Consider the following 16761-nt stretch of genomic DNA (forward strand, 5'->3'; position numbering starts at 1 on the left):
GAGCAGCCAAATGAACCCCAAGACGCTTCTGGCAAGCCTTCTAGACAAGAGACCCACAACTCTGCCTCTGGCCCTTCCCTCTACCCAAATTCAGTAAACAACTGAGATTTCAATTATAACAGGAACATTCTTTCAATTGCAGAAAAGCTACAGAGACGCTCTTTGGCGATTAATAGTTGATTAACTTTTCCTGCCAAACATCTGTGAGGTCCATTAATTAGACAAAACGCTAAATGGTAATCAGATGAGCACTGAGAACACCAAGCCTGAGAGAATTTTCCCCTCTATGAATTCAACTACCTGTCACATAGGACTCTAAGCTGGGGCTCAAAGTTGGTTGTCCAAAGAAAGGGCATGGAAGGAAGTAGTAGAAGCATCACCATGTGCCGAGTCCTGAGGTCTGCATTCTAGAGACTTCTCTTCCTGGGATGCTCTAAATTTTGCAAGAAAATGATGTTTACCTGCTCAGCATCTCCCCACATTTAAGAAAAGGGTACTGGCCCACTGTGGTCTAGATTCAAACACTCCTAGCTCAAATGCCATCAGTGATTCTTATCACTCACAAAGCATGGTTCAAACTACTGGCCCAGTCTTGGATAATCTGCCCCTACCTTTCCCTCAACAGTTATTTTCCTATACAGAACCCCCTTTTCTGCCCATATTAGGCCAATGGTTGCCCCCATAATTTCTCTTCTTCTCCTGGATCCTCTAAAGTGACTCTTCCCACTCCATCTCTCTCTCTATCATATTTCATGTGTTAGACTTTACCTTGTCCATGAATCCTCACTGATTACACCTCCAAAAGTTGATCTATTCTTCTTGTATTCTATATTTTGCACAGATACTTATCAGAAACCACTTTTAAATGAAGTTACTTATGCATATATCTTCTATAGTATAATGAAAGCTTCTGGATATAGTTTGTCAGTCACCAATAATCAGTTTGCACTCACCACAACAAATTGGCACCTACCTATCCACAGCCTTACTGCCAGTCTGCACTGACTTCTACAGAGATTCCAGGGATGATCCCAGGAGCTTTTAGGCAAAATCACCTATGGATCTTGGAACAAATGGACACTTTCCCTCAATGCCAGTACCAGGGGCATCTACTATATAACCTGCGATTTCCTCACTAACATCCAAAGTGACTCCTGTCCTCTTCACAATACCTCTTTCCTTAATTAGCCCATCATATCCAAACACAATGACAACATAAACAGGTTCCAAGTTCAGACACGTATCCCTTAAGCCTGAAGAAAACTTTACCATTTCTTCTGCTTGACCATTTCTCAGCCCATGTACTTGGGCAATACCGTCACCAATACTTACAACACACCCCGTCTCTTCAAGGTGAATGGAGGTCTCAGCTCCAAGAATTCACTCTTCAAGAACAGAAGACATCTCAACAGTTCTAGTCTTCTAAAAATAAGCATTAGATGCACAGCAGTTCCTTGGACTATAATGTGCAAAATAGGATGTCTTTTCATTTTAAAGAGTTTCTCTTGATGTGCATAGGCTTTAACTTTGATGCAACCCCAATCGTTTATTTTTGCTTTTGCTTCCCTTAATGTTGGAGTCCAGTCCAAAGGACATATATGAAATGTTGTAGAATGTATTGACTATGTCTTCTCCTGTATATTTTATAGTTTCAGGTCTTACACTAAATTCTTCAGTCTACTTTAATAAAGTTTTGTGTATGGTGTGAGATAGTAGTTTAGTTTTATTCTTTTGCATGTGGCTGCCCAGTTTTCCCTACTTATTGAAAAGACTTGCCTTTTGCCAGTGCAGGCTCTTGGTTCCTTTATCATAAATTAACTCTCCATATGTGTGTGGGCTTATTTCTAGGTTCTTAATTCTGTTCCAGTGATTTGTGTATCTATTTGATTCCAATGCCATATAGTTCTGCTTACTACAGTTTTGAGGTATGACTTAAAGTCAGGGATTGTGACAGTTCCATCTTTCTTTATTGTCAGAATTGCTTTGGTTATGATACTTTTTTGGCTCCATCCAGATTTTAGTAATGTTCTGTTTCCTTGAAGAATACCATTGGAATTTTGATAAGGATCCACTCTGTATATGGCTTTGGGTAAGACAGCTATTTTAACAATGTTAACCCTCCAAATCCATTAGCATGGAATATCTTTTCTTTGTTGCATTTCATTTAACAATGTCTTAATATTTTCATTCTACATGTCTTTCCCCTTTGTTACATTTAATCCTAAATTCTTAATTCCTTTTAATGCTAACATCAGTGGGGTTATCTTCCTGATTTCTTTCTCCTCAAGTTTACTATATATAAAATTGCTATAGATTTTGTACATTGGTTGTGTAATCTCCTGTTTTATTATGCTGATTTATCGATTCTAATAATTTTAGAGGACTTTTTACTGTTTTCTATGTCTAATGTCAAATAATAATAGTTTTGCTTCTTTCCCAGTTTGAATTCATTGATTTTTCTTGCCTAATGAATTGTTTCAGCTAGAACTTCCAGTAGTATGTTGAATAGGAATGGTAAGAGTGAACATCCTTGTTTGCTCCTGATCTTAGGGGGAAAACTTCCTGCTTCTCACCACCGACTATAATGTTCATGGTGGACTTGTCATATGTTGAGGTATATTCCTTCTATTAAGTTTTATTAAGAGGTTTATAACACAAATGGATTCTGAATCTCTACATCTCCCAGATTTGATCATCACAACACCACAGGGAATTAGAAAGGGAAGATATGAAGAAACAATTTTACCAGACAGATGAATATTTGCCCAATATTTCATAAGTGAGTCATAAAAGAATGTAACTCCCAGTCCAGTGTTCTTTCCACATCAATTCACATTACTTAGTAAATAGATCTTTGAAAGTATGCTTAGAATTGTGGGTGGCAAAAAAATTCCAAAAGCACTTTTATGTAGACATTTCAACATTTTGTCTTTTCACCATGTTGTCATTTTTAGCTGAAATCTGTAATATTTATGTTACTTAGATCCAATTCTTCATTGCCAGGTCCTGAGTCTACATGTGTAGTGACTATTTTCATTTTGCTTAAATCCTGCTGCAGAATAGCACATCCTTGATTTGTCAAAGACTGATCTATTTGCATAAGCACTGGTGACCAATGCACACTTTATAAAAGACTATGAGAGACAGAACATACCATGGTAAGCAACAGAAAAATCCCCATGAAATATTTTTTTTCTTCCATGTTCTCTTGGATTTGCTTCAAAATTAAAAGATGGAGTAAGAAGTATATTGAAGTTATAGATGTAGAAAGGAATAGGCATGCGTGGTAAGGGACACGCAAGGGGCTCAATAGATTATTTTTTAATTTGCTTCTCATTTTCATGATAAAAAGTTAAACAAAGAAAGCAAATATACTTCCCCAGCCCCCAACTTTAGATATGAAAGCCTTTGGGGTTTCTCTTCTAAGTTTCTCTCCTTTGCTCAAATTCCCTCCTTCAAAATCCTGAAACATGAACTTCTTCTCTCTTAGGCATCCAGTCTTTCCCTCCTCCTCCAGACAGACCTACCAAACTCATCACAGAGTTCAGCAAAACAAAGAACTCCCCAAGGAACAGAACTCACCACCCCTCCTCCTCTGAAGGCAGTTTAGCTGACCATCTTTTGTTACATGAGCATACTTGCGGGCTTAATCCCCAGTGAAAGTGTTTTATCAAAGTAATTCTCCCAAATGCATACAGTGCTTTCCTCAAGAATACTGGTGAATAAAATTTTCTCCATCTTGTTACACTTATTATTCTGAATTCCTTTGCATTTTGTTCAAAAGAAGCCAGTCATTGAAACTTGATTTTTGAGAACCAAAGCTTGTATTCAACAACTTCTGAAAAGAGTGGTTAATTCTATTTGAGTTTCTCTCCATAGCCCCATTCAAAACAGGTTGTGTGTATCTAAGAATAAATGGAGTCACCACACAAGAGGTTTATTATCAGAGCTAAGCTTTGGGAAGCAACTCCCACTACTTAATGCTGAAAGGAAGGAAGAAAAAGAAGGAATACAGGCTGTGCTAAATAGAAGGAGGTGCTTAAAAAGGAAGGAGGGATTGGATAAAAAAGAGGAAAAGAGGACAAAGTGGGAAACACTTGAAAAGCCACTATTATTGAGCACTTCATACAGCTCTCTTTGCTAGGCCAATTCAAGGAAAAAATTATCCGCACATATCAGTTTTGATTTTTACCTTCTTCCCAAAGCCTGTGCCCTGTGCCTGTGCTTTGATTTAAACTAATTTTGTGGCATTTTATAATGTCATCATAACCTCTTTGGGTTAAAAAAAAAATGTTGAGCTTAGTGCCAAGAATCCTGAAGACCTGTCTGTCCAGTGACCTATGACCCACTATGCTGCCTGCATGGCAAAAGGATTTGATGTTTAAATCAGTCTGAGTCTATGTCTACCTTACCACTTTTCTCGCTACTACACCTGCTAAGTGAAAAAGCCTGAGAAACAGAAAGACTAGTCCCTCTGAAGGGGACCAGAGGCCAGATTGTGTCAACAAATTGCCCTGTACAGAAAGGAGCTGGACTGACGGGTCCCGTGTTGTCAAGTGACAATTGTGACTCCTTGCATTTCAAGAGTCACGCACAAATGGCTCCATCTGAAGGCCTCTGGGTAATAGTAGCCTTTTGAGGTTATGATATCTCTGGATGGAATTCAATAAAAGAAATTCACTTTCAATTGATGCCTTGGAACAGAGCCAGGAGAGCCTAACAATACAATATGCTTCCAAAGAAAATTGGACTTTTCCGCTTTTTTTCTCTTTCCTTTTTCTTTCTGCTTCTAACCTTGTTCACACGTTACCTCTTCCTACTTCCTCCACTCCCTCCTTCTATCAAGGGACAGCAGAGCTTTTAAAAATAAAACCCAGCACTTAAATAGGAGCCGTTTGTTTAGAATGACACAGGCTCCCACATGCACAGTCTGGAGAATTCACCCTTTCCTCGACGAACCTCTTCTCTGCTTCTGCCGAGAAAAGGGCACCAGACCACTGTGAAGGGAGACCAGACATTACCACAACCACCAGTTTTCCATTACTTGTTCAAATTGAATTTAACTCTTTGATTATTTTCTAAACTAAAATGAGGCAAAATATACAAAACCTGCTAACCAAAACAGCCTAGCACCAACCCCTTCTCATCTCACTCTCCTCTCCTCTCACACTCTCTCTCTCTCTCTCTGGCCCCACTCTCTCCACCCTCTCCCCTCCTTTAGCTTGGTTATTCCTCATTTTGCCAAGATTTTCCTCTGAATAATTATTATTTCTTGGCCTGGAAAAGGTTGTAATTCTCTTTGTCTTTTGCATTTGATCATCCAAGTGGATTAATGTGGGTGTTAAATGGGTGGAAGAAGTCGTTTTCTTTGTCAAATTCTCTTAATCATCCTTTTGATTTCACTCTCGTTCTCACCACCCACACACAGCCCTCCCACCCCCACAGAAAAGTGCCTCTGTATGTGTGTGTGTGTGTGTGTGTGTGTGTGTGTCCTTTCACACATTGTTTCCCTTTTGAGGAGCATTCCAGTTCAAAGCCCAGGAAAGCAGGTGTGTGAAGGAGAAGACACCACTCCAGTGTGTGGCTTGGTACCACTCAGCTACCCGGTGTGTGTCAGAGCCAGAACCCATGACTCTCTGTCTTTCTAAGATATGTTTCCCTAAAACTCTCTAATTCTAACCTCGCCAGCTTCAGGTACAAATTTTGGATTTTACTTATTTTTCTTTCAGATAAAGCATAAATAATAACATTTAAACTAATACCAGTGAAAGCTAATCACCCCAAGCCTAAAGCTGGCTTTTCTTCTTGTGAAGAAAAGCAGTCATTTGCAAACCTTCCACTGGACTCCTAAGGAGGTCCCACCAACCCAGATTCCATGGACTCAGCACTCCCAACCTTCTCGCTTGCATGAGTCCTTACAAACCATACTATGGCAAAATCCATACTAAGATTTAGGGACTTCAATGATGTCATGGGAAGACATTCTAGAGAGACGTTCTGAATGGTGTGGTCCATCCTGGAAATAGATAATATTTTGGAGAAAAGGGTGCCAGGGAGGCAAACAACCTAGTAAACAAATTCAAAGTAAACAAATTCCAACTAATATGAAGCTACTGAATAGGACTAAGGATTTGGTTGGTGTCCGGAAGTTGCCATCATTGAAATCAAGTGGGAGCTCCCTGAAATTTATCCTCTTGTAAATCCAAACAATTCCAACATCTTCCTATAATCAGCAAGTCTTTATCCTCATCTTCTAACTGTTTATAACCAGCTAATAATGCTCAACTCTCAGGGACAGCTTTGAGCTAACACATTCATTTAAGCCTTCCACCACCAACCCTGTCCATGAAGTTCCTGAAGCCATGACAACCATGGCTTTGGGCATCACCATGCATCATTACAGAGAACTGGTGACACTGTTACTGGCCGTGAGGATAGTAGACCACCATGATAGCCTACTACTGTCTAATCAAAGATGAAAAACAGATTTTACCTCAAGTACCAATACTGGCTGACGAGTAATCGTTATATCAAACACTGTCCTGAAAAGAATCCTGAAGCCACATCCAAACCTTGCATGAATGCTGAAATCACTTAGCCTGCCATGAGTAAAAAACAGTAACAGACATGAGGTGTGTGAGCTATTACAGGCAAGGGAATTGCAGAGGCTACCACAGAAAACTTTATATCAATGTTTCAGATTCTGTACTATACCCAGAACAGCAAGTGTTTCAACCAGTTAAAATGTCTTACTCCCTAATAGCTACCACCAATTGAGTAGCTATAGTGTGCCAGGCACTGTATGATGACTAGTACTCACATATTTTCATTCAGTCTTTTTAACACTGCAAGTGTTTGCCTATTTTGCTGACAAAATATAGGTTCAGAAAGGTTAAATAACTTGTCCAAGGTCTCTCAGACAGTAAGTGGTAGAGCCAAGATTTGAATAGAGATCTGTAGTGAAGGCCAAAGCCAAGGGTACTGTCATAAATCCTGCTGCCTCCTTGGAATTAGAAGACATGAAGGAAGAATCAGAGAGCGGGAATCCTTGGCAGTTTGCTGCCAAGCCTTACAGCAAACTCTTCCAACTGCCCATCATTCTTTTTGGCTCCTGACAGCTCTGGCTAATTGTCTGCCATTAGGCAGTTGAGATTTTTAATTACAGTTATATTCAGCTGAGCTGAAATTTCAGCTAATTATAATTGAAATTGAGGGCTAAAAGCAAGTTTCAAAGGTCACCCAGTAGTTTTCTTGGTATACACATGTCTACTTTTAAAATGTTATATAATGCACTGATATGGTTTTTAAATTTTTTAAATACTGTATGAAATGATTTACTCAGTATTTAGAATCTATGACACCCCCCACTTCACTTCACTCAGTCTTGCTTCCCAGAGACAAGCACTTTTAATCATTTCTATTTTCATCTCTCCTGCGGTTACATCTAGCATCTATAGGATAGAAGTATAGCGCTAGTGCTTGATTTATTATCTTTTGCCATTACATACTGATTTCCACTATGATCAATGAACAGTTAAGTCACCTAATGCCACTTTTCTTTATTTCCATCCTCCTCCTTATGGCTATTGGGTTACATCTCCACTTTCAATTCTACTAAACACAGAAAGCCTCATTTCTTGTTCCATCAATTGTTCACAACTATTTCCTTCCTCTCTTCTATTCTTCAACCTCTGTCAAGCTATACCTGTCATGCTCACATTATGAAGGTTAAATAACATTTGTATTCTGTTGGTAATCACAGTTAAGTCCACCAATTTTTACAAGTGAATTCTAAAACCTGAAAACTAGAAATGACACATTTCTGGTATTTATTCAAATAAATTTTCCTTTTTTTTTTTAAACATTCTATCAACGGGTCAAAATCATACCACTGATATGTTTGCTTTATATGGGTGGGCCATGTCTTTTTTGTACAGTTTATATCTGCTGTTGCTGTTTTTCTGAAGTTTCTGATTCTCCTTTCCTTTTTCTCGTTTTCTATGATACTATAATAGTCTCAAACTTTTATGCATTTATTTATTTTCAAAATTGTCAATATACATTTTAATCTACAAGCTCCCTCCTCCCTCTCTTTTTCAGCATCCCCTGTCTTTCATTACCAATCAGTACTAGTTTCTCCCTCAACCTGCTGATTCTCAGAATTGGAACTTTTCTCCTCCATGGTTTACTTTGTCAATTTACCACCTTGACTTTTTTTTCTTGAAACATACTCTCTAATCACTTTCTCAGAGTTCATGGTCATAATATTTCTAAGTCCATGATTTACAAAAATGACCTTTATTCTAATTTGACACTTGACTGATAGATTGAGTGGGCAGAGAGAAGGGGCCAGCTGTGAGTCAGGAAGAGGGCCTCACCAGGACATGACCATGCTGCTACCTTGATCTTGGACTCCCGCCTCCAGAACATAAGAAAAAAATGTTTGTTGTTTGTAAGCTGCCCAGTCCTAGTACTTTTATGTCTCTGAACATAAAAAGGCACTGATTCTTATTCTTTGCTAAATTGTCTACTTTTTCTCTCAAGAAACCTTTAATATAGTTACCGCTAATGAAAGAAATGATTTATGTTTATTTGTCTTCATGTGGCTCTTTTTTTATGTATTCCATTCTATACTTAGCAAGTCCTTTTAATCTGAAAACTTGTATCAACTTCAAGTTCTGGGACATTTTCTTTTTTATTTAATCATTTCTTCATGGGTTCATCTGCCAACCTATTAAAGCCAATCCATTAGTTAGAGATACAACTCCTGATTGATTCTCCTACCTATCGTTCTAATTCTTTCTTTCTCTCCCCTTCCTTCTCTCTCTCTCTCTCTCTCTCTCTCACTCATTCACTCACACACACACACACACACACACACACATATTCTTTGTATTCTTTTTTAATAAAACTATCATTTATGGGGCAATATTTTCTCAAATGCTTCTAAATTTTTTTAGAAGCCAAAAAGAATAGTTTTTACTTTTTTTTAAGTGCACCTCCACCCCTTGAGCAATTTCCACTTCCTCTAGGCTCACTTTGCTTCTCTTGGCTATTCTTTCATTTGGGCTTGGCTCAAATGTTCTGAGTATCCTCATAAGTATTTTCACATTTAAGATGAAAGCCATAGAACAGGTGACCAGGAACTCTGTGAGTAAGGCATTGGCTTATGCTGTGGCAAGTTTTGCTTCCAGGGAACAGATAGAAAGCCAGCCATTATATCTAGAGACCCCTCAATTCCAGAATGAAAAGAGTTTTACACTGAGGCAGTAATTCCCACATTAGTCTTTCTCCAAAGAGTAAGTTTAGTTTCTTTAGAGAAGATTCAACTTGAGGACAAGTACTATTTGGGGCTGCACAGAGAAGGTAGAAGGAATGAGATCAACAGTCCCAAGATCTTCATTTTGTTTTCTCTTTTCCATATCACTTCCTACTCCCACCCTTTCACTGCAGGCCATCTCCATAGAAGAGCTGAGCTTCCCTATTATTCTTCAAGCAATGGATGGTCTCCTTTTACAAAAACCCAATGCACATTGCTATCCTAAAGCATTCTTCACTGTTTGATTGGCCAATTATTTATTCATATGTTTTCACTTTCCAGAGATCTGTTTTTAAACTCAACCATTGATATCCTACATATACACTTAGTCCTTTAAGTTTTTATATATACTTTTTTTTTAACTCTTTCTGTAATGTTAATCATGACTGGGGAGGAAAAAGAGAAAGACAGAATACCTCTGTGTTTTGAACCTAAACTCCATACAATGATTTTCAAGCAATGTTCCACCAAGCAAAATTTGTGGGGAGAAAAGCATCGAAAGAGCAAAGACACAACAGCAAAATAAAAAGATATGAAGGAGAGAACTTCCTACTTCCACTAGACTTCTCTGCTTATATCTATTGCACTTCTGCAGATTTCACCTGATTAAAAAAAAATAATTAAAGGGTAATGGAAGGCAGGATATAATCCAATGCTAAACTAAGTGGTCCAGAAAATGAACTGTCTGGCATGGGCTAGAATAGTTTGAGAAGGTACGTGGAAGAGAGGACTTGTAGATGGAAGTCTATATTCAGTGTGCAGTAGAACTTAACCACTGTGAGGCTGAGAAGGTATGTTGGCATTAGTTTCTACAAGAGCTCTGAAGCTGTGTTAACAAGCCTGGGCTATATCCTAAACATGAAGGAGCAATTAGATGGCTTAAAACAAGGAAGTGAATGGATTTGAAAGGTCACCCTGACTTCAGATGCACAGATGTGATCATCAGGAAGTTGGCAAGGACTTTTCATATTTCCTCTCACTTGATCTTTACCACAAGCCTGTGGATATAGGAAAGCCGGGCATAATTGCTCTTCCTAACTCACAAGTGAGGAAACTGAGGCTCAGAGAGATTATGTGATTTCTTTAAAGTTACGTCTGTCATAAATGTCAGAGCCCAGACACAAATGTCCCTTTTAACCTCCTTTTGAATGGGTGGGATGGAATCATGGTAAACAGCAGTATTTGGCTAAAACCAGTCAGTGAGAGTTTCTGCCCAGCCGGAAACATCATACTGCCCACCTGGCCCCAGTCACCACACGTTTGTGAACTCCTACGCTAATTCCCCAACTCTTTGGAGGCTGCATCCCCATCAATCCAGGTAGTCTAGCATTCAGAAGGATAAAATGCAGAAGGAAGACAATTTCATAACTTTATCATCTATTAAGAAGCCTCCTTTCTCTCCAAAATCACTGTGAATATTATTCTGGGTTGACGAATACCCCATATAAATTATGTCCACCTGGAACCTCAGAAAGTGACTTTCTTTAAAAAGTCTTTGCAGGGGTCTTTGCAGGTATAAGTAGTTAAGAGGGGGTCATACTAGATTGGAGTGGTTCATAAATCCAACGACTAGTAGTCTTATAATAAGCCTTGGAGTACACAAAGGCACACAGGGTGGGAAAGCCATGTGATGACAGAGAGGCAGAGATTAGTGACGCATCTACTAGCCAAGGAATGTCAAGAACTGCTGGGAGCCAGCAGAAGCTGGAAGGAGACAGGAAGGACTCCCCTGTAGGCAACAAAGGAAGGCTTGCTTTCAGCCTGTAAGCCTCCAGAGCTATGAAAGGATAAATTCCCATGGTTTTAAGCCACCCAATTTATGGTCATTTATCACCTAGAAAACTAATACAAACACTAAATTCAAAGGCAGGCCAAAATAATAGGGAAAGAAGTAATTATTGCATTTTAGATGACCACCCACCAAAAATAACCACAGAACACGTGAAGGGCTTAACAAAAAAAAACTAGAAAACTCACTCTCAAATTTAGTGCAATTCTGGGTGTTTTCCTGGGTGCTAAGTTTGTAAAAATAAGGATGATGTCAACTGAAATCAAGGTCTTTGAGAGAGAGAGGACTCCACAAAACTGAATCAAGAGAAACAAAGCATTGCCCTCACCTGGACATTTCCTGTATGCTGGATTTCTAGCACCTTAGACACTGTTCTACACTGTAGAAGCTACTATTTCTATTGCTGTGCTAAGCCCTTAACTAGATTACCCCCACTTTATCCTCTCAGCATCCCTGACTGGCAAAGACTAAGCTCTGTTACTATTTGTTGACCAACAGCCTAACCCTGAGAGATGCTCATCAGTCAGCTATAGGAAGTTAGCACTGTGAGGGGAAGCCCTGGCAGATGATCTCTGAGGCCCTTCCAAATTGGGAGGGCCACGACTGCTTTGCCTCTATCTGTCAGCTAAGCCAGCAGGCGGCCACATTCAAGAAAAGGCTTTCCTAGTCAATGAAATACTTGCTGTTTCCTGAGCTCCAGTTAAGCCCAGAAGCAAATACACGTTACAGCAAAGTAAAAACTCTTTTTTGTGCTGGCTTTTTGCCTGTGTCAAGTTGAACAAGCAAAAGTCCAAAGGTGATTCATATTTGGCCTTAGTACAGAGACATCAGGCATATCTGCACGTACACACAACCTCCCTCATACACATACCCCCAGCCACGTGCCTATTACCAAGACCTTACTGGCTCAGACCTGGCCAGACTGGTATTCTAGTGGGTGAGGGAGGAAAGCAAGAGTAAACCTATTCACAGTTAACCACAAAGCTGGTAGATTTCCAAGATAAAACCCTCTGTCTCCTTGTGCATTTCCCCTCCCAAAATGGGCTCCCCCAGGAACCCGTCATAATGACCAAAAACAAAACAAAGTCAAAGTCAAACAAAGTCAAAACAAAATCACTTGTATTCTGAAACAAGGAAGAAGAAGTTTACTAGACCGAAAATTAGGCCAAAGGAGCCCAAATCCACTTTACTGCCAACTGCCAGGCATGGACCATGAATAAGTCCCCACCTCCACTAAAAAGGATTAAGTTCTCCATAGGGCTTCTCCATAATTCCTCAAACAAGGGGCAAATCCCTCCACCTCTCTTCCCAATTCCCTGAGCTCCCACTGCCCTCACACTCTGCACACTGCTGCCCAGACACACCGGCACTTGCACACCTTGCACAGGCTGCTCTCTCCCTCGGATTGCCTTCCCAGCTCAACCCCTGAGAGTTCAAAGCCAACCTGCCTTTTAAGGCTAAATCCAAAGGATTCTACAAAGACTTTCTGGACCCTTTCCACTAGACATACTCATCCTTAAGCTCCTATAACAAACCACCAGTGATGAAGTTGGACTCTAGCTCATGTTTTAATTATCTAGAATATAGTTGCTAATATCCTCCTCCACTAACCTGTAATTCCTTGGATGACATGTCCTGCATCAAGTTCATCTTTTAATTCCCCTTTACTCCTAGCACATGGGCAGAGACTAAGGAAGTTTTCCAAGGACACACAAGTAATTAGTTATTGTTTCTGCAACAATGCAGGGGTCCTCCAGGCCAAGACTGTCATTTCCCATCATCACCTAAGCAGTGAGGCCACTGGACAAACATGGTGGCTTTATCCAAAAGCTTGGAAAGTTGCTGCCTAGGAGCAGTCCCTCCTCTGGCACCAGCCAGTTTACATGGTCCAATCAGGAGTTATCCACTAGAGTGGGGAACTCTGAAAGAGGATATAAGGCCGCACAGGCAGCATCTTGGCACCCCCCAGGATCCCAGGGCTCTCCAATTCTGTGCCTGGCCTTGGAAAGAGGAAAGAAGCTTCCAGCAATTGGCCTCCAAGAGAAAAGCCAGAATTTCGCAGTGACAGGGCAGCTATACCTGCTTCCAGTCCTGTTGCTGCTACACCTGAAAAGAGCACCAAACACCAGGCCCGAGGTCTCAAAGTTAAGCTGACCATCTGGTACCATCTCAGTGCTGCTGCCTCAGTTGTTGTTTGGTTCAGCATCTGCTGCTGTTCATTCTGGCCTACAGACCATGGCTGAAGCTGCTACAGTGTCATCGAGCAGCTCCAGCTGTGAACACCTTTGGCTGCCACCATGAGTTGCATCCAGCCCACTGCTTGTTGGCTCAGCACACTCTCCAGGCCATCATTGGTAAACAGTAGCATCTTGGGTGAGGGGCCTTTACTTTGGGATGTCTGAATACTGTGGACACTACCTCAAGTGAGAAAGCCAATAAGATGTGTCCTCGGGCTCTCCCTCGTGGCACAACAGGTTAAAGCACCACATTATGAAGCCACTCTCTGAAGCCCCTGGCGCACAAGTTCGATCCCCAGCCAGGGAGCTGACCCACATGGCATGGCAGACCTCTCCTGACCCACCCGCTGTTACCCTCAGCAGTGTACTTCGTTGATCTGCTTGTTCTGTTCCCCACTCTGTCTCTGGTGAATCCTCTCACCCACTGCACCTCTGGCCTGTACCCCACTTCTGTAAGCATAAATAAACAAATCTTTTGAAAAAAAAAATGTGGCCTTCGTGGTTCTTTGTTTTCCCCATTTGTTAAATAAAGCTCATTATTGTTGTAAGAGCCTGAGCGGTCTTACAATTGTGCACATGTGTGAAAACCCAGACAGTTGCCTGTCCTTTATTGGAAACTGAGCTTGGAATGCTGTGGCCCTGTTTCAGTTTTTATTTCATTTTCATGTGGGACCAGAGTGCCACCAAATTAAAAAATTTGGTTCATAAAAATAACTCCATGTCTTGTAACAAATAAAATTTTACATGCCTGGTACAAACTGGAATGTATTCACAATTATGACCCTTGAAAAAAAGACAACAGAAAGGAAAACCTCGCCTTTTACTTGTTTGGTTGAACCTCGCTTTGAGGGGGAAATGTGAGTGTATGACTGTTATTATCAAAAGACCCTCAAAGATTTCAGCCCAAACAGGTAGATCAGGGCTGGATTTAGGGTCTAGGTTCTGCATATACTCCTCAGAAAGTCATTTGTGGGTTGCTTTGGAAGCTGATTGTAATGGAGAAGGAAATGTTTGCTCAACAACAATTTAAAGTAAAGATGAACCCCCTCACAGTGCACCCCTTATCCATACAGCCTGACTTCGGGGGGAGGATTAATATTTCTTGAAGAATAATGGATCTGTTTGCTGTTGGAGTCATGACCTGTTTCTTCTAATTAAGACAAACATTATCCTTCAGCATAACATGAAGAAATGAGGAAGGTGAGGTTTTGAAAAATGAAGCACTTTTGTAAATTACCTAATCCTATTTGTTTTGTTTCCCAGGTGTTACCAGCCACTCCTACTTAAAGCCTAACATGGCAAACACCATCTATTTGTCCTCTAATGACAGACGGAAATTATTGTTAAGGCCATCTCTGTGATTAAAAGCCCAAGGAACAGTCATAAATTACCAGGCAGAGCCATCTATTTACAAATATCATAAATAACCATATACATTATATATAACCATAAATAAATATCACAGTATTCGCCCTTTTCTGAGATCAGACAAAGCCAGATAGGAGGACAAAATGGCCCCACTCTCTAACCCTCACCTACCTGATGAACAAGACCTTCCACTCCTGCTGGAGGGGTCCAGCTATTCTCTCTGACCTGCACAAGAAAAATCTAATCAGTGTGCAATCCCATTCTTAATGCTTTCACATTAAATGTTGGTGATCAAAGGCCATTGATCACCCCTAGGGCCTACTATTGATCTGCATCTTGGGATTTCTGATATTTAAAAGCTCTGCTCTGGTATTAGACAGGGGAATCTGATAGCCTCCTGGCTTCAGCACTCACCGCAACACTTAGAGAAAGTTACTAAAATTCTTGATTTCCTAATGTGTAAATTAGGATGGTATTAGTGCTAACTCCCACCAGGATTAAGTTGAGAAGTAAATTAAATAATGTATATAAATCACTTAGCACAGATAAGGACCTTGGCAAATAAGGGCCAATCAAAAAATGTTCAGTGTTACTATTCTTCAATATATCTCTTGTTTGAAATGAAATCTGACCTAGTTTGTCTTGTTTTATGTAATTAAGAAACAAGTGGGTACAGAGACAGCCACATGCACATACAATGCAGATTGTGTGCTAATGTTTAGTTCCTGGTATCATCTGGCTGGGAGCACCTATGAGACTATCAAGTTACAAACATAAACTGCATTCCCCCAGGGCAGAGACAGCAACAAAGATTTCAGTGCAAGGTCATTAGTTGATCTCAGGATGTAGAAGTGGAAACCAGAAGAAAGTGATAAGGAAAAGGAGCCACATCAGAATGTATTCTTAAATGAATCATTGTTACATGAAATTGGGTTCTGGGTACTATGGGACCATGCATTATGCCTGCATTGTTCATGAAAGAAGAAAAGATGAAGCATTGATCCATGAGTCAAAGTTGTCTTGAGGAGCAATTTCGAATCACACATGCATGAGTGCCCATCAATTCCTAAAAGAGTGCCCAAGCATCCTCCAGAGAAGACATCCAATGAGAAGCCCAGTGCAGCCCTAAAAACTTTACCCACGAAAGGAGTACAAAGCTGATTGCTGATCAACACAGCAATGACTGGAACAAGACATACAGCAAAATATTAAGTTGTGAAAAAAAATATATATTAAGTTGTGAACAACCCTAATCAAGAGACAACCTGAAGCAGTTGAAAATGTGCTTAATGTAGACATCCAAGAGATTAACTGTTTCCCAAAACACATGCCATCCTAAAGTCCATGCCATTAGACAACTGAAATGTAATTACTTCTCAGTTCCTGACTCAGTTCCTGACTCAACTGAAGTTGTTCTAAAGTTAACACCCCACCTTCTTCTCCTATCCCTGATCTCAAAATCAGGAATCTCAAGGTTGGCAATTCCAACTATCTCCATCAGAAACACGGGTTCTCTCCACAATGGCTATGGCAACAGGCATCTATTTATCCTGAGACATTCTAGTGAAAGACATTTCAGTTTCTCAGGGGGCAACTGTTTCCTCTTCCCATAGCTCTACTAGAAAAACCTGATTTTCAGCTAAACAAACAGACTGAAGACACATTAATCAATATCTTTCCACCAGACACCCCAGGTATCTTTTGACTAAATTATGACCAGAGTGGCTAAGTTAACAAAGCTCTAGGGAAAGACTGTAAATGTATACTCTTGTCCATTGCAAGTGAATACCACCAATCCCCTTCCCTAAGAAAAATGGGGGGAAATGTATTTGCCAACTCAATGAGCTTATACCATAGACCCAAGGTGTGTTAATCTGTTCTAGCAAAAAAAAATGCCACAGTAGCCATTGGGGCTACTATTTCTTTGAGTTTGCAATAGTCTAGCAGTATTTTCCATGACTTGTGTGGATTTTTAAAAAGTCAGCCTGGTAAGTTGAAGGAGAGTAAAAGAAGGATCACCATTCACCTTTAGGTCTTGAAGAATGGCA

The 16761-nt window shown here is 40.2% G+C and overlaps 1 pseudogene; it reads right to left on the reverse strand.

Annotated features, from left to right (window-relative positions):
• Positions 1-861: 861 nt before the first annotated feature.
• LOC101626823 lies at positions 862-1404 on the reverse strand (annotated as a pseudogene).
• Between the last annotated feature and the right edge of the window lie 15357 nt (positions 1405-16761).

Source organism: Condylura cristata, unplaced genomic scaffold, assembly GCF_000260355.1.
Source record: "Condylura cristata isolate star-nosed mole 26May11 unplaced genomic scaffold, ConCri1.0 scaffold00031, whole genome shotgun sequence".
NCBI classification, from domain to species: domain Eukaryota; kingdom Metazoa; phylum Chordata; class Mammalia; order Eulipotyphla; family Talpidae; genus Condylura; species Condylura cristata.